This window comes from Pinus tabuliformis, chromosome X, assembly GCF_031772625.1.
Source record: "Pinus tabuliformis cultivar Carrire ecotype Pingquan chromosome X, CPIR1, whole genome shotgun sequence".
Taxonomy (NCBI): Eukaryota; Viridiplantae; Streptophyta; class Pinopsida; order Pinales; family Pinaceae; genus Pinus; species Pinus tabuliformis.
The window spans coordinates 75,184,477-75,204,044 of record NC_142308.1 but is presented as its reverse complement, the minus strand read 5'-3'; positions in this window follow the sequence as shown (position 1 = coordinate 75,204,044).

The following is a 19,568-nucleotide window of genomic DNA, read 5'->3' as shown; positions in this document are numbered from 1 at the left end:
TTAGTACATGTGTGTACATACAAGGAAACATTAGTACATGAATGTCACATAAGTTATGTACTGAGTGTACATACAAGCATACAAGAATGAGTGTACATAGACTTAGTACATGAGTGTACATACAAGGAAACACAAGCATACAAGCATGAGTGTACATAGACTTAGTACATCAGTGTACATACAAGGAAACATGAGCATACATAGACTTAGTACGTGAGTGTACATACAAGGAAACATGAGTTATGAGTTATGTCATGGTGTTTTCTGTGAATATTTAGATAGGTTTGATATGAGTGTACATACAAGGAAACATGAGTTATGTCATGGTGTTTTGTGTGAATATTTAGATAGTTTTGAATGTTTTGTGTGAATATTTAGATAGGTTTGAATGTTTTGTGTTGCAAATCATGGATTGATGCTTTGCAGCAAGAGGACAATATAGTTTGTCTAGAAGCATTCAAAAAGTAGAATAAGTAGCCACCATGAAAATGTCTCTTTCAACAATTGCATATATGATATAACAATGAATCATCATTTAATGAATTCCAAAGTAGGAGACTTAGTACATGAGTGTACATACAATGAAACATGAGTGTACATGAGTTATGTCATGTTGTTTTGTGTCAATATTTAGATATGTTTGAATGTTTTGTGTTGTAACTCATGGATTGATTCTTTGCAACAAGATGACAATATACTTTGGATACAAGAATTCATAAAATAGAATATGTAGCCACCATGGAAATGTCCCCTTCAACAATTTCATATCTGATCTGTGCCGAGTAAAGATGATGGCATTACTTTTGACGATGATATTTCATTGGTATTAATTTGTCACTCCATAGTTGCAGTGTTTTGTGTTGTAAGAAGGTGAGAATGTTTTAATTACTATGAATATTTAGATAGGTTTGAAATGAATCGTGATTTAACCAATTCCAAAGTAGGAGACTTAGTACGTGAGTGTACATACATGGAAACATGAGTGTACATGAGTTATGTCATGTTGTTTTGTGTGAATATTTAGATAGGTTTGAATGTTTTGTGTTGTAACTCATGGATTAATTCTTTGCAGCAAGAGGACAATATACTTTGGATAGAAGCAGTCATAAAATATAATAAGTAGATGTCTCCCTCAATAATTGCATATATGATCTGTGCCGAGTAAAGATGATGGCATTACTTTCGAGGATGATATTTCATTGGTATTAATTTGTCACTCCACAGTTGCAGTGTTTTGTGTTGTAATAAGGTGAGAATGTTTTAATTACTGTGAATATTTAGATAGATTTAAATTTTTTGTGTTGTAAAAAGGTAAGAATGTTTTAATCACTATCACTATTTAGATAGGTTTGAATGTTTTGTGTTGTAAGAAAGTTAGAATGTTTTAATTACTGTGAATATTTTGTTAGGTTTGAATGTTTTGTGTTGTAAGAAGGCTAGAATGTTTTAATTACTCTGAATATTTACATAGGTTTGAATGTGTATCAAGAGGTACAAAACAAAATTGTTTTTGTTAGTTGGACAGTTAAGGAAGGTAGATGAAAGTGTATAGAGTGCGTAGACATCACTAAATCTAGTTCTAGAAACCCAATTCCTTCCCACGAACCTAGTTTCAAGTGGACAACAGTGGCCATTAAATGTGTGCATTGATTAGAATCAATGTGGATGTGGCTAATTACAATCGTATAATGAATGGTGAGAAGCACAACATCTCCGATAATTTGGGGCTATGTTTGCATTTATTAATTGGAAGCCTTACTTTTTCTTAGAAAAAAGAGAATCTTATTTTCCATAAGATAATTCTCATACGGGTGAAGTCCTAAGAGCTTTTGCATTTCATAAATAATTATTTCAAAGAGTTTAGCTAAATTCATCTTGAGATTTTACATATGAGTTAAAATATTTAAGTCAAAAAGTTTAAAATTCCAAGATAAGTGAGTAATCTCTAGGGTGGAAAAGTTTAAATTTTTAGATAGCCATAAGTGACAAGATGAAGAGTCATTTACTAGATAAAAATGTTCAAAGTTTTAAAGTCACTTTGTCACCACGATTATAGCATAACTTTGAAATTCATTTTGTTATTGTGAATTTCCTTGTGACTATAGTAACAATAACATGTGTATTGTGAAGAGTGCATACTAATTTGTACTTGACATCCTACAAAAAAAAATTCCCCTAAACGTTTAGGCATAAGAAAGTTATTTTCCCTTAGTTTGTTTTAAGCCCTAATAAATTAGGGTGGACATGTATTTATCATGTAGCATTTATCCTCCTATACATAGAAAGGACGTGATATGAAGTTGTGGAATTAACCACTAGGATATGTATTAGGGTGTCACATGTACTTGTAAACTAACTTCATGTAAAATTAAAGAATTTGAGTCTTCAATTAAAGTGGGAAGGTGAGATAGACTATTATTCAAAGGTTGAGATAATCTTATAAAGTTAGGACCATGTTATAATGAATAAAAAATCTAACATATTAATGAATCATGTAGGTGAAAAGGATTCTTAATCTACTAGTGATTACAATGGATGACATTCATGTATCTTGGTAGATGGATTTTGATGCAGGAGCATCCTTGGCATCGAGAAATACCCATCAACCAAAAACAACTTTATGTTAAGTTAGTAATAAATGTTGTTACTCCTATTTATTTTAAGTTGTTGATGTATCTATTATGTTAGTTTTGATACTCCTCATTGATAGTTGTTGCTACTCCCATAGCTGCCTTTTATCAAAGAGATTAATTCTTCTGAGTTGTTACCACTCCTAGGATCGTGTGATGGTACTCTTTCTACGTGGAGTTTCTAACACATTGTTGATGGTGCTGGAAATCCATCAACCAAAGGGGTCTCCCTAGTATGAAGTCCCAATCAGACGTCACACTATTTGGAGTATGAACCCCAACCATAAATATGGTTGGTTGCCATTACTCTTAGGAATATTCCTTGGCTGCAATTATTAGCATAATAGATTATACAAACAATCCTTGAAACAAGCAAGTAACGTGATAATGTGAGGCATATAATTGCAATGCATATAATGTTCTTTTATGAAAAGGAAAGAAAGAGTGAGCCCCCAAAAGCAAAGCAATATTACTATCCTAAAAGAGACACACAAGAGCATGAGAGGATCGTTAGTTAAGCTACAAATCAGTTCACAAGATAACAATGATAATAAAAGCAAGTAACAATGCACATTCAATAAGGTGCATACCAAATCTAACGAAATAGTTCATTTTCATTAGTATGTGTTAACATAAAAATACACTACAAAAAATGAAAGAATAGTATTACAATCATTCATCACATACGCATGAAGGTGTGCCAGCTTAAATAGATTCATATATTAAGTGAAAATGCCAAGATAGACAAGTACAATGTTGCCACATTAGTCCAAATAGTGGAACATTAAGTCACCACTTGCTCATCCAAAGAAACATCTTCTCTCCTATGCCAAGCTAGAGAAGCCAAGGTGAAAGTTCCAATCCTAAAAGTCCCTTTTCTTGTGTTATAAGGGTCTATTTATAACAAATGAGGTGACTCTCCACCTCCCATGTGACTCTTCAGATCCCTCATGAATCTTGCATGTCTACAATGACATTTCAAATTCTTACATGACCTTTGAACTTCTACATGACTTTAGAACTCTGCAGTGACCTTTCACATTCCATGTGGGACCCTTGGTCTTCCACATATTTTTCATTTTCTCATTTTTGATAATACAATAGTTGCATCCACAAATGATGCAGAAAAATATATCGACACATGAGACTCTTGTGGTGGCACTTGAAGATGGCATGACTTGGTAATGATGGCATGGAACTTTATTGTGATGTGTTTGAGTCAAGCCTTTATCCTAGCTTCCATCTTTGTATCTTCTTCATGATGGATATTTGATTTTTCTTCATCTTTATCCCCTAAATATGGATAAGTATTGAAACCTTCGAGTCAACATGTGATACCACCATTCTTTCAAGGTCCAAGGTTTCTTCATGTCTTCATGATGGTTCTTTCAATGCTTCTTCTCCACAAGTGCTCTCATGTAGCCTCTTCTTAATGAAATATGTTGTATCTTCATTATATATATCACATGTATTTCATCTATGTCCTCCTAGAGCTTGGATGATACAGAGTCTTCCATGTTACTTTTATCCTCCATCTTCTATTGCGATCTAGTGTCCCTTTATCTTCCTTCTTGATGATAATATTTGGTTTTGCAGCTTCACAAGGGTCTTCTTGAATGGTCTCCTTGGAATCCTCCTAAAGAATCATCATGTCGTGTCAAGATACAATACTTTTAGATGTAATTCACTCATGACAAGATGAAAACAATCAATAAGTATCCTAGTCTACCTTGTCCTTCATGCAACACTAAATAACCCTGGAACATAATGTAGGACTTAGGAGGGGTCTTAGGGATTGCACAATGCATAATTCCATGAGATAGTGAGGAAGTTTTGATGACTGTTACTATACAATGCACAGTGGATGGGGCACTGGAAGACAGAACTACACATTTGGGGGAGACAATGATAGAAGGAGGTAGTCTTTCCCACTATGACTACGCAATGCGTAGTTCAGGAAAGATAGGGCCATATGATTATGTAGTTGCACAGTTCAGATAGAGTGATACTGACTACTAAGAGAAACTATGCAATGCGCAATGGGAGGTTGGCTCAGAGGTAGGATTGTGAAATTATAGGGGACATGAGGCAAAAAATGGGCATCGTGACTGCGTAACAGATGGTCCTTGGAGGAAATTATTGGAAGTGTGTAATGCTAGGAGGCATGGAATGCTCATTGAGGTTTGCAACCATGGAATGCACATTTAAGGGAAGAAAAATGAAGTAGGGTTGGTCGGGCAAGGAACCCTTCAAAATTTTACTAAGTGTGGGATCAATGAGGCGAGAGATGAAAAAAACATGACTTGAGCATGACCACACACTCATAGATAATCAAACATAGGACAATCAAAATGTACCCATTGAAATGATAGTTAAAGAACACTTATTTATAAGTGCAACAGTTGAATTGTCACTTTGCGACACTTAGAATACAAGTTATGATAGAAGTGTCAATTGCAACCAGAAAGTTCTCTAAGTTGTGGGAGAGTATCTAGCAAATAGTTTTATGATATATATGATAATTTAATGTACAAGAGTGTGTTATATCTTCCTCTAGTAATGCACAAAAGTGCGACACATGCATTAGTGAAATCAATCAAAATCAGCACTTGTGACCATGAGGAAAGGTGGAAATGACACTTGAAAAAGCTAGGGAAAGTGAAAGCGACACCTCCTACAGTAATTAGAACACAAAATGACACTTTATAAAGTGAAAACAAGCAAAAATGATAGTCGTGAAAGTGAAAGCAACAATCATGAAAGAAGAAGGTGTGTGTTGTAGCGGCTACAACCACCCTCCAAAATTTTGGCCTGCACCAATTTCAGAGCCTCCCTTGAATATTTTCTCTTGATGAATGCACATGCTCAGGTTCACTCTGTGAGATCGTGTGGGTCTTTACACTCACCTTTCTTGTCCATTGCACTCAAGTCTCTGCATGTTGATGTCTAATTCATGCTTGCAACAATGTTCTGGTTATGCTCAAAGTCTTCACTTCGTATGTGTTTGTTGTGTTTGTCATGAAAGCATCTGTCCCACTCACACATGGAGTCACATTCACTGTCACACAAGCATCATCTCGATCATGAAAGATCAATAATGAGTGTTGCACTTATCACTCGCACCATCGGTTAGTCATGTTGAACATGTATGTCTAGATGGTTTGGTCGTTTCATTGTTGACTCATGGGAGTGTGTGTTCGTATGATCACCTATGCATCTTTTGACTATTCACACACTTAGTCATTTTTTCTGAAGTTCTGATGACCAAACTCCTCACTGACAACAAGACCATCACCCCACTTTTGACTTGATCGACTACCAACTAGAACAGAGCAGACACACCAAGCTAGTTCTTTCAAGTTGCACTGCCCACAAGCATCTCAAGTAACACTCATGCTGGCCACCCAGACATTCGACCGACTAATCATCTTAGAAATTACGTAGTTCTCATGAGCAGGTCTCCCGCTGCCCATCAGTCATCTTAGCGCAAAAATTGCATAGAGATGATCAGCAGGCTGAGCTCCCAGCAGTAGGCTGCCTGTTCCCTTTAGGAATTGCGTAGTTTCTGTTGCGAGTGACTGAGTAGCTAACTGGAAGTTCCGTCTGGGAATTGTGTAGTTTTGGCTTCTAGGACCCCAGCAGCTGACTCGCAGTTCCCTCTCAGAATTGCGCATTTTTGGTTGCCAGTGACCCCAACAGCCAACTGGAAGTTCCCTCTGGGAATTGTGCATATCTAGCTACTAGTGACCCTAGTAGCCAACTGGTAGTTCCCTCTAGGGATTGCACAGATCTGGCTTCCAGTCTCCCCGGCAGTTCTCCAGAAAAATTGTGCAATCCCTACTTATTGACCCTTCATGCAGTCTGGCCCATTCTTCTGGAAATTTGTGCAAATTTGGCTATCTAGCCCCCACTGACCATTCATTTTTTAAAATGCACAGAACATGCCCACCTTACCTTCCAGTAGCCCGGACTATCCCTCTTGAAATTTGTATAATGCTGCCTCTCAACTGAGCTAGACCTTGCAGTCAGTCACTATCGACTCAAATTGTCCGTTTCCATTATTCAGTGACTCTTGAGCATTTTTCATCAATAGTTGCCTGGAGCCATCATCTCGCATCATAGCCCTGCCACCTCTCTCGATCACTTGAATCCGAATGATCATGTGTCATGGTAGACTAGGAGGTTTTGGATTTGATGTCGTCTCGTCATGGGTGAGTGCAAGTATAGGTACACCAACAAACATGTCAAGATGATGAATGTGATGAATGAAGGGAGCACATGCAAATGGACAGGTTCACCAATAGATGAACGAACAAAGCATGCTAAGTGAACGAATGCAACAAACATGCACCTTCGCAAACAAGTTAACCTTGTTGGTGTCCCAAATTTCCCTTTTTTTACACCATTTATATAAAAATTAACCTCTATTTTATCTCAAATTAAACCTCTCTTTCCTACACTAGTCCAAGATAACTACCTATTCCTGCATATGCTTCGTATTTTACATTAAGATTTATTAAAGTGCCTTATCAATCATTTTTACATAGATTTCATACCTATTAAGTACCTCTTGTAACTTATGATAATTTCCTAGAAGTAATTGAGGACCTTAGTGCTAATTATCAGTTAGTATGATTAGTGTAGGCAGATTCTTCCACCACCACGATGATTGGTTTGAGATTTCCATAAGATGAATCTTTCCACGCAGACATTTTGATCCATGACTCCGAGTTTGGTTGTTGATTAACGGAGGATGGATATCGGTAGCGCACAATCAGGGATGTTTTGCAAGGATGGTCTATGGTCGGTGAAGTACATGTTCCATTATAACTGTTAGCCGAATTTGTAATGTTTGGTTGTTAGTCTATTCAGCTGAAAGGCCTGAATAAGAAAATGACTGTAATTAGTGGAATATGGCTAAGGCTAAAAGGATGTATAAAATATATATTGTAGGTAGAACTAGCTAGTGATCCTTAGACTGTAATTTCATTTTCCATGTAATCTGGTATCGCCCTCAGCTCTGGGCTGGACTCACACTACTATGTACATTTGTTGATCAAGTAATACAAGGAATCCACCATTTTATTCATGCACTGTGTTTAATTTATCTTTGATGCGTACTTGAGGATTGAATCTTTTCATTTCTTAAACAAGAAATGAGCTGGTTGGCTAAGGCCTAGCCAACCCAGCTCGTTTACCCTTATGCTTTCGTTATTCAAAAACACTGTGTGGATATTTCCCTTTACAGTTGGTTGGTGTGAATAGTTTAATATTTATTTATGAAGTTATGATTTAAATCTATTTTAGAGTTAAGTGTGAACAAATCCGTGGCTTGGGAGTTAATTGAGTTATTTATTTTCTGTAATTCCTTTCTCGCATTTATTTACTCACAATTCTTCTCTCGATTTGCTTCCACTTGGATTGTGCAAGAAGCCTTTTTCCTATACCAATGCATATGATTTCCTGCACTCCGGTTCAATCATTTATTTTACAGCGAACAATGCATTTCTTTCCTTGATTATCATTTCAGTTATTCTTGCAAGCAAATGGAATGCTAATTTTAGTAATTGTCTTTAGAATTAAAATTATATTTCTGAAAGATCTAAGAACAATTGCATGAATTTATCAGAGACACGTTATACTTGCATTTTATGCTTTACGACCAAGGAACATAAACAGTTTAAGTGGATTGTTGAAGTTAGATGATACATGCAAATCACTTAGACTACTTCTTTGATTATTTCGAGTTGCTTTCATTTCATGAAATTTACTTCCTTTGCAATATTTAATTAATTAAAGCATTTCTTTTCCATAGACAACTTATCTCAGAATTTCGTTTGCAATTGTAATTCTTTTTCAGCATGTCTTTCAATCTTTTTGAAAGTAAATTATAAACTTGGTGAAGGAAACTCGGCCTCAGTGCAAGAGCGGGTCTCTTGTCACAGAAATAGAGTGATCTAAATCCTGAGGCTTAGAGCACCTCCACAAAGACATAAATCTTTATTAAGGGAGGTAAATTATACTTTTACACAGAGGCATTATACCTACACTAGAGAAAGCACATTGCAATAGTACAAGAACAGGTTGTTTGTGTAGAAGGAAGATCAAGAGGAAAATAGATCTCTGTAAGGGCCCACTTGTCAGACTGTTAGCTATCTATCTGAAGATAAACATAGCATTTCCTTCCAGCATTTAAGATTGCTTTAGTTGTGTCAAACCTCCTTTTCTTGATTTACTTGCAAATTGTTCTTTTATATTCCACCACTAGAGTTGCTCTGGTGTTAATTGCCTTTAAGATTGTTTTCTGCCTGATTTTTCAAACATTTCCTTTAAGAAGTAGGATTAAGAATAGGAAATGTTCATACCACTTCTGGCATTGCCTGTGCTTCATCTCTAACTTTACGAAACCACCGGGTTGACAATTAAGTGTTGAGGAGTTTTCTTAAGTGCAATTCCTGAACCCAACATTTTGGCATCGTTGTCAGGGAAGTGAATTGAATTGGTAAGAATTTTCCGTTTTTGCAATAGGGGTAAGTTTGCTCTTATTTTTTCCAGTAGTGTGCTTCTATTGTTTGAAGGAATTTATAGGTGTTAAGTTATTTTTTTGAAGATTGCAACTTTTTATTTGAATTTCGTTTTATCATTTTTTGAAATAAATGCCTAAAAGAGGTAGGGGTTCGAAGCCCACTAGGGGCCAACAAAATACTGACAAATCTGAAAAAAAATCTCATATTGGGCCTTTTTTTGCAGGCCAAAAATCCAAACAAACTCAGAATCATCACGCAGGAACAATCCACTTGGGTTCTCTTAGCATTGGTCTAGGTCTGACACAGCCCATAAAGGGCAAGAAGGGGGTTGTTGGAATCCATAGTCATTCTTCTCAGCCCGTTGAGAGTGGTTCATGTGGAAGATTAATAATGGAAGATGAGGAAGACCATGCAGAAGGAATTGGTGAAAATCAGGTAAATGAGGAACAATCCACTTTTGGATTCCTGATTGTGAATCCTAATATACAAGTACAAATGAAAAATATTCCACTATCAACTCTTCCTCATTTCTATGGTAAGGTACATGAAGATCCAAAATCTTTCTTATTTGAGTTTCATATTTTGCGTAGAAGTTATGATTATTCATTTGATGCCTAGAAGTTAAAAATGTTTCCTCCAACTCTCAAGGACGCAGCACTCCGCTAGTTCATGGGACTAGGAGTAAAAACTATAACTTCTTGGGAGAAAATGAAGAGAGTGTTCTTATCAAAATATTAGGAATATTTTAAAACTAGAGAGATTCAAGATGAAATCTTTACTATTGTGCAAAATGATGATGAGATGCTAGAGGACTACTTGGAGAGATTCTTGTACATCCTCCAAAGGTCAAAGCACAATTTTGATCTAAGTACCATTAGAACCTTGTTATTACGTGGGCTTACTGATAATGCTAGGAATAATCTAAATCTATTAGGACAAGGGGATATTTCTCAAAAATATTTTGATTAGATCTTTGAATTGTGCAGGAAATTCTTCGAGGAACCAATATAGATCCGATAAAGGAATTCAAAATAGAAACAGAAAAACTGAATCTACTGATGCTATGATTATTGGATTAGAAAACAAAATGGACAATATGAAAATTGAAATAATGAATACTGTTAATAAACAAATTGACTCTTTGAAGTTTAAGCAAAAACTTGTAGAAGAGCAAGAGTCATTGTCTATTTTCTATCCAAGATGTAGAAGAAAGCATCCTTTAAGATAATGTCCTCTAGATATTAAAGAAACTAATAAATCCTCAATTTGTGCAGAGAACCATGCTACAGAAAAACGTCCCTCCATACCTAGGCTAAATGTTGTACTTGAAAGAGGACAACTTGACGCCGAATCACTACATGCTATGGGAGCACAAAGAAATTGGCCTCAGGTAAGTGCAGGTATGGTTTCTGAACCACCACCACATTTTTTTGGTTATAATGCACACACATATTCCTATCCTAACATTGGTCACTCTCAACATTGGCAGCATGGGAACCAATATCATAATGGACAACCCTCCCAAAATTGGCAACAACAATGGAGAGGGAAAAACCGTTCACATCATTCATATCCTGCACCTATGCAATCATACCCTCCTACATATGCACCTTACCCAATGCCACAACCATCATTACCTCAGCTGATTCAACCTATGGCACCATTACCTTTACCTCCACCATTTTGACCTTCTTAGATGCCTACTCAACCTCTACCCAACCCCAATAATAAAGTGGTACAAATGATCCATTATATGAACATTCTTTCTTCATCCAGATATCATACTATGCCAGTTGGAGTCAATGATCTCCAATTGAGATCAAGGAAGGTAGTAACCTCAGAAAATCAAAAGCAGCCTATGGCGATTACCATTGAGAAGGGAGAGGAGGAAACTCCTGACCGTTCTGAAAAATATGACACCATTCAGCCTATCCCTGTACATTTTGATCTCTTGTCATCTTCTTCCAACTGACCTATCTATCTAGAGAGGTTAGTTGTAGAGAAGAAAGACCCCATTCTTAAGTCTATCCTAGCTTCCGAGCTTAGGAACCTTTTGATAAGGGTACCTTTGCTCCAAGCTATTAAAGAGATCCCTATCTGTATAAAAATCATTATGGAACTCTGTCTCAAGAAGCCAGGAAGGAGAAGAATGGAACCTCAAACTATTCAATTTGTTGGTAGAGGAGTAGAGTTAATGACGGGGTGTATGCACATGGAAAAATATACTGACCCCAGAAACCCTGTTGTCTCTTTTCAGATAGGTGATGTTCTTGTCTCCAATGTACTTATAGAACTAGGGGAAGCCATTAATGTTATGACCAAGAAAACCATGGATCAACTTGGATTGATCCATATTCATCCTACTCCCACTGTGCTTGAACTAGCAGATAGATCTAAAGTCAAACCGGAAGGGGTGTTGGATGATGTGGTCATTTCCCTAGACTCTTGGGAATATCTCGCACGTTTCATTATGCTTCAGCTAAAGAATCCTTTGGGAGGGCATCCCTTGATCTTGGGATGACCATGGCTTGCTACGGCCGATGCTTTTATCGGATTTCGTTCTGGTGATATGTATATTTCCCATGGAGATTCCAGGAAGAAGGTCACCTTATATCCACCCACTAGATCCATTCAGGAGCTCTGAGACACTTTATGGTTAGACTATAGTAGTGATGAGGAGACTCAGCCTATTTCCTTGATACATCAGAATGTTGAGTCCTCGCAGGAGGGTGAGATTCAAGACTTCTTGAACAATCTAGACACCATGCCTAATTTTGAGTCATTGAGTCAGATTTTTAGTCTAGATTTTCAGGAAAGATATGACTCTCTACCTCCATCACCACCATCTCTAGCGACACCTTTGTGTACTCTTGAGCCTGATACTACTCTTGTTGAGATTAGTCTAGGTAAATCCTTGTATATCAATTCAGACTTGGATCCTTCTCAGTAAGAGCAACTTGTGAATTTGTTGTGAAACCATCTCAATGCCTTTGCATGGGGTTATGAAGATATGAAAGGCATCCCTCCTGAAACTTGTACACACCATATCTATATTTAGGATGGAGCCCAACTTGTCCGACAACCCCAAAGGCGAATGAACCCAGCTCTAAGAGACATTGTAAAGGAAGAATTGCAAAAACTCTTAGATGTTGATTTTATCTATCCCATTTCTGACAGCGAGTGGGTCTCTCCATTAGTATTAGTCCCAAAGAAATATGGGATATGGTGCATTTGTATTGACTATAGAGAATTGAATAAATCCACTCTCAAAGATTACTTCCCCCTTCCTTTCATTGATCAAGTACTCGATACCCTTGCTGGTAAGAAGTACTTTTCTTTTCTAGACGACTTTAGCGGATATAACCAGATACAGATAGCACTCAAGGATCAAGACAAAACCACTTTTACATGTCTATGAGGTATATTTACTTATCGAGTGCTTCCCTATGGGCTATGTAATGCCTCGGCTACCTTTTAGAGGGCAGCCTTGGTTATTTTTGCTGACCTTGAGTGTGTAGAAATCAATATTGGATGACTTCTCTGTGTTTGGTGATTCGTTTCAGGAAGCCCTCAAGAATATAGAAAAAGTGCTTCTTCACTGCCAAGAAGCTCATCTCATCTTGAGTGACAAGAAATGGTGATTAATGTGCAAGGTGGGAGTGGTTCTTTGCCATCTTATTTCTGACAAAGGTATCCAGGTTGACCCTGCAGAAATAGAAGTCGTTTTGAGTCTCCCTATACCCAAAATTCAAAGGGAATTTGAGGTTTTCTAGGACATGCAGGCTACTATAGGAGATTCATTGAGAATTTCTCAAGGACAACTACCCCCCTTTTCTGACTTTTGGCTAAGGATAGTGAGTTTTCTTGGTCCACAGCTTGCTAATAGTGTAGACATTGAAGGAAAAACTAGTCCAGCCACCACTTTTGAGAGGACCAAACTGGTCCCTGCCATTTCATATTTCCTCTGATGCCTCAGATACTGCTATTGGCATAGCTTTAGGACAAGAAGAAGACAAACAATATTATACTATTTATTTCATTAGTAAAAACATGTCACTCACCGAACTCAATTATACGGTTACTTAGAAAGAGTTTTTAGCTGTAATTTTTTCTATTAATAAATTCAGACATTATATTACAGGATATGAATTCTTTGTACATACTGACCATTCTGCAATAATATATCTGATGAATAAACCATTAACTAGTGGTAGAGTGACTAGGTGGTTAGTATTGTTACAAGAATTTAATATTACTACTGTTGATAGACCAGGAAAATCAAATGTAGTAGCAGATTATCTTTCAAGGTTAAATAATCATGGTGAAGCAATTCTGTTCATGATGATTTTCCTGATGAACATCTTTTTTCTGTGTCAACAAAAACCCCATGGTTTGATGACTTAGCTGACTATTTAGTCATTGGAAAATTACCACCTCACTTATCCGCTCGTGAAAAGTGGAATATCATTCAGAAAAGTGCTACATATTCCTGGATCCAAGGAGACCTCTTTTACATCGGAGTATATCTCATTATCTGTAAATGTGTAAGAGAGGAAGAAGTGATTGATATTTTAAAATCTTCCCATGATGAAGCTTGTGGGGGTCACTTCGCTAATAAGCGGACTGCATACAAAGTGTTATGAGTTGGCTATTTTTGGCCTTTGTTGTTTAAGGATGCCAAATAATATGTCAAGTGATGTGATAGATGTCAGCGAATTTGCCATCCTATTCAAACCAATGAAATGCCTTTATGTCCTTAGGTTATGATTGAGCCTTTTGAAAAATGGGCCATTGATTTCTTAGGACCAATAAATCTAGCATTATCAAATAAAAAGCATATTTTGATTTGTACAGATTTTGTTGCGAAATGGGTAGAATCTAAAGTTGTTTCTTTTGCTACTGAAAGAGTTTTTGTTGATTTTCTTTTTACTGAAATATTTACTAGATTTGGTGTGCCTAGAGAAATTGTTTCTAACAATGGACCATATTTTATTTCTAATCTAGTATAGGGTGTGATGGAGCAGTATAAAATACGGCACAGGAAATCTACACCATATCACCCGCAAGAAAATGGTCAGGTGGAGTCCAAGAATAAGGGGATTGAGTCCATCCTAACAAAGAAGGTAAAAATCCACATAAAGGATTGGGCTGACAAATTACTGGAAGCATTGTGGGTGTACCAAACCACTTGGAGAAACATCACAGGACACACACCATATGAGCTAGTGTACGAAAAGCAAGTCCTCTTGCTGATAGAATTCTAGATCAAGACTTTCAGAACTGCAGTCCAATTGGGGCTAGATCTCTCTAAATCACAGCAGCAGTGTCTTCTACAATTAAATGAGTTAGATGAATTCTGAAGGGATGTTGTTCAACAAAACATCATGGTTCAACAGTAGTGCAAGAAGTGGCATGAAAAGTCCATTCAGAAGAAGCAGTCCCAACCAGGTGATTGGATACTCCTTTAGATTCTAGATTCAAATATTTTAAAGGAAAATTACATACATGCTAGATGGGACCATATGAGGTGGTCAAAGTGTTCGAAAATGGAGTGGTAGAAATCAAAAACTATTGATGGATGCAATTATGTGTTCCAAGTAAATGGGCATAGATTAAAGGTATATTTTCAGCCCCTTACTAAAGAAGATTCTATGCAACAAGTCCAACAACCATTTGAACAAGAGTTGGTAGGTGGTAACACCAACCTATCAAACATTTGATTCCTTCTTGTCCTTATTGAAAAAATGAAAAAAATAAAGAAGAAAAGAAAGACAAAAAAAAAAGTATGAAAAGAAAAAAAAAATCCTGTAATTATGAAAATCAATTGACTGACATGATTGCAGAAGGATCAACCTAAAAAATAGCATGCTAGTAGGAAGATCAAAATTTTAATAAAAAGGGAATGTTACTTGATTTTTATATATGTTGGCTGCCACCAAGAAGAAGCAGGTTCACGAAGCCGAGCACTTTCCCAAGTTTGGGGTAACTAGCATGGACATTTTTATGCAAGTAAGTGATTACTTCCCACTGCAATTATTTTTTTTTTGCAGCAGTGTAGGAAAATTTCAAGGTGAAAACTTTGCCTTTATTCTATTTCTCATTTCAAAAATTTCCACTAGTTTCTTTTCTAAAATCCAAAATGAATTACCTTCCTCTTTCTTCTACGAAACTACCCTTGCCTGATTTCATAAAATCCCTCTTTTCCCTTGAATTTTTTCCCACATCCCATTTCGTTTATCCCTCTTGGTGATATTGTTTCAGGAATCCCTACTGTAATGTTCCTTCCCATTCTAAAAATTTTTACCCCCCTTTGCACGTCTTTATTCTGTCATAAATTGATTGCAGAATTTGATGCAGTCAATCCAGAAGGCATGCTCATGAAACACCAAAGGATGGCGAATAAATTTTTCTTGTATAATGAGGCAATTTTTTTTAAGTCCAGCTACAGAATTATGTTCTATCAGATTTTATGTTTTGGTAAAAGTCCCTGGTGCAAGATGTGCAGTGCAAGTAGGTTTAGTGCAGGAACACAGCTGACTGTGAAAGCAAGTAAAATTCACACAGTCTAGGAGTGTTTTATCAATGATATTTATTGATCTTTACTTTCCTACACATGAGTATTGATATATCATAGCATTGGATGTTTTAATTAATACTCTGTTTCATCATTTACGGATTTAAGAAAATCTTTAAAGTGCAAGGTGTACAGGGTTTTGAAATCTAATTTTTTTATTAAGTGCTTAAGTATGTCTTGATTAAATTACGAGGCAAACTGTGGGATAGTACTATTGTCCGATAGCCTGTATTTGCCTTGAAATAATTTCACATTCCTTGTCCATTATTACCTTCCCCCATAACTCGATCATTGTAACCGTTGCACCACCACCGCATAAACCTCCACTCCACCCAATCATTATGACTCACCTACAGTAGGTTGATATGAATCTGCACCTAATACGAAGAGTTGTTTTCATCATGACCGGGTGAGTGGGACTAAAAAGACAGAGGGTGACGAACCTCTAATGTAAATCTCTCGAAAAAGCATTGGTGTCACTCGCTGGAATTATTTCGAGGGTGTGATCGGAAAGGGTGAAGTGCAGTTCAAAATGGCACCCGTAAGGAGTGAGCCATTGTCTTTCCAAGAGATTGACCAAACCACAAAGTACTAGAACAATCTTGCACTACTGCAAGAATCTGGGTTCCTACCATTCTTACAGAATTTTGATGGGTTCGACATGGATGTGGTACTAGAGTTGACAAGGAAATTCAAAGGAGGTCGAGTTAGGGTTGGTCATTGAAGTTCAAAGTTACAGAAGAGTCTATTGCACAAGCTACAAGCTTGCCACTTACAAGAGAGCATTGGTTTAAAAAGAAGTGGCTCGGGAAGAAATGATGGCACCAGTTCGTGGTCGACAAAAAGCTTAAGGTTGACTGGAGGAAGGGACTTCTGCAGAGCGCCATGATCGGGAAGTGGCGAGACCTCCTGTTCATACTGCAGAAATTCATGACTGGAGAGGGACACTATACATTGGCGTTCATGTATCGCCTTCGATTGTTGTTGGACATTGAGTCGGAAAATTAATTAATTTCCCTTACTGCCTACTATGGAGTCTTGAGAAAATGGTGAAGGGTGTGCAGAGTGGAAACACGAGCCAAGTTGCAAACAAGCTCTACCATAATGGGCTTATCATGATTCTAGTAAACAAGAAGCTGGAAGAAAAAGGAGTAACTTGGGGAGCATTCTTGAAGGAGTTTTGAGCAAAGAGTGTAGAGAAGTCTGCTAGCAGGAGCACAAGTAAGAAAAGGAAAGTAGAGACATCATCTCTTGCCAAGCAGAAAGATGAAAGCACACCAGTGCAAGTAGGGAAGAAGACTGTTAAAAATACACCACCCTCGGCTAAGAGGAGAAAGACCAAAACCTCTGTGAGGAGGAAGACTGTCTCCCAAGGGAATAACCAGTCGAGCTCACTGATTATAATTGACAAATCACCCCAAGTTTCCCCTAAAGTTCATAATCTCTCATTTCTCGCAGATTCAGCAACACACACTGTGGAAGATGAAGAGAATGTGGAAGATGACATATTGTTGTCAACTTTTGTCAACAGATCAAGGAAGAGGAAGACGACACCGAGTACTAGTGAAGTCCAAATAGAGGGTCATGAGGATGAAGAAGAGCGGCATATAGAGACCATCGATAATTTCAGTGAACCAGACATTGAAACCCTCAATGCTTTCGAGGAACAAGGTACTAAAACCACCATTGTTTTAGAAGAATGGGGTAAGCGAAGCCCCTACTGTTTTAGAAAGACAGTGTACTGAGACCCCTGCTGGTCTAAATGAACAGGGTACTAAGTTCCTTGAGAAACTGGAAGAATAGGGCGTTAAAAACCTTGAGGAGTTGAGTGCACAAGGTACTGAAACCCTTGGCATGAAGATTATGGAGGGCATCAAAACCCTCAGTGACAAGGAAACCCTGAGTGTAGAAACCCTCGATGACATCATAATGCAGACATTTAATGGCCTTGACCTTGACAATGATGGGACCTATTTCGAGTCCATTGCAGAGAAGACATTTACACCTGAAGATCTTAGCATGACACCCTCTACTCTCTACCTCAACAGCCGAATAGTAGAATTGGAGCAGCAAGTTCATGACTTGGAGGCTTTGAACCAGGTCATGAAGGAACAAAGTTGGAAGAAGTAGAGCGAGGTGGAGCTACTTGCAGAGTTAAAAAGGTAGAAGAAACAACTAAAAGTGTGGCATTATCGTGATTCCAAATGCTACAATTGCCTCAAGAAGATGATGAAGAAGCTGAGAATAGCCCAAGAGAAAAAGCCGAAGATAGTGAAAGAAGGAATAAGCATTGAAGTTGAGGATTGAGAGTTGGCTACTCATTTTTTGAGGATTTTTTTGCAGAAGGTAAAATGTTGTGTGAGGACACACAACAGCTTAGGGATGGGAGGATGTTGGTGTCCCAAATTGCCCTAGTTCTACCCCATTTCTATAAACATTAACTATTGTTTTATCTCAACTTAAACCTCTCTTTCCTGCACTAGTCCAAGATAACTACCTATTCCTGTATATGCTTCATATTTTACATTAAGATTTATTAAAGTGATTTATTAATAATTTTTACATAGATTTCACACCTATTAAGTACCTCTTGTAACTTATGATAATTTCCTAGAAGTAATTGAGGAAATTAGTGTTAATTATGAGTTAGTATGATCAGTGCAGCGAAATTCCTACACTGCCACGATGATTGGTCTGAGATTTCCATGAGCTGAATCTTTCCATGCAGATGTTTTGATCCATGACTCTGAGTTCAATTGCTGATTAACTGAGGATGGATATCGATGGCACACAATCAGGGATGTTTTCCAAGGATGGTCTACGGCCCTTAAAGTACACGTTCCATTATAACGGTTAGCCGATTTTGTAATGTTTGGTTGTTAGTATGTTCGGCTAAATGGCCTAAGTAAAAAAATGATTGTAATTAGTGGAATATGCCTAAGGCCGAAAGGATGTATAAAATATAGATTGTAGGTAGAACTAGCTAGCAATCCTTATACTGTAATTTCATTTTCTATGTAATTTGGTATCGCCCTCAGCTCTGGCTTGGACTCGCACTACTATGTACATTTGTTGATCAAGTAATACAAGGAATATTCCATGTTATTCATGCAATGTGTTTAATTTATCTTTGATGCATACTTGAGTGATGAATCTTTTCATTTCTTAAAGGGGAAACGATTTGGTTAGCTAGGGCCCAGCCAACCCAACTCGTTTACCCTTGTGCTTTCGCTATTCGGAAAGACTATGTGGATATTTCCCTTTGTAGTTGCGTGGTGTGAACAATTTTATATTCATTTCTGGTGTTCTAATTTAAATCTATTTTGGAGTTAAGTGTGAAACAAATCCATGGCTTGGGAGTTAATTGAGTTATTTCTTTTCTGTAATTCCTTTCTTGCATTTCTTTACTTGCAGTTCTTGTCTCGATTTGCTTCCACTTGGATCGTGTAGGAAGCCCTTTTCCTGTACCAGTGCATGTGATTTCCCGCACTCTCGGTTAGACATTTATTTTATAGCGAACATTGCATTTCCTTCCCTGATTATCATTTTAGTTATTCTTGCAAGAAAATGGATTGCTAATTTCAGTAATTGTGTTCAGCATTAAAAGTATATTTCTAAAGGATCTGAGAACAATTGCATGAATTTATCATAAACACGTTATACGTTCATTTTATGCTTTACGACCAAGGAACATAAACATTGTAAGTGGATTGCCAAAGTTAGATGATACATGTAGATCACTTAGACTACTGCTTCGATTACTAAAAGTTGCTTTCATTTCATGAAGTTTACTTCCTTTGCAAGATTTAATTAATTAAACCATTTCTTTTCCATAGA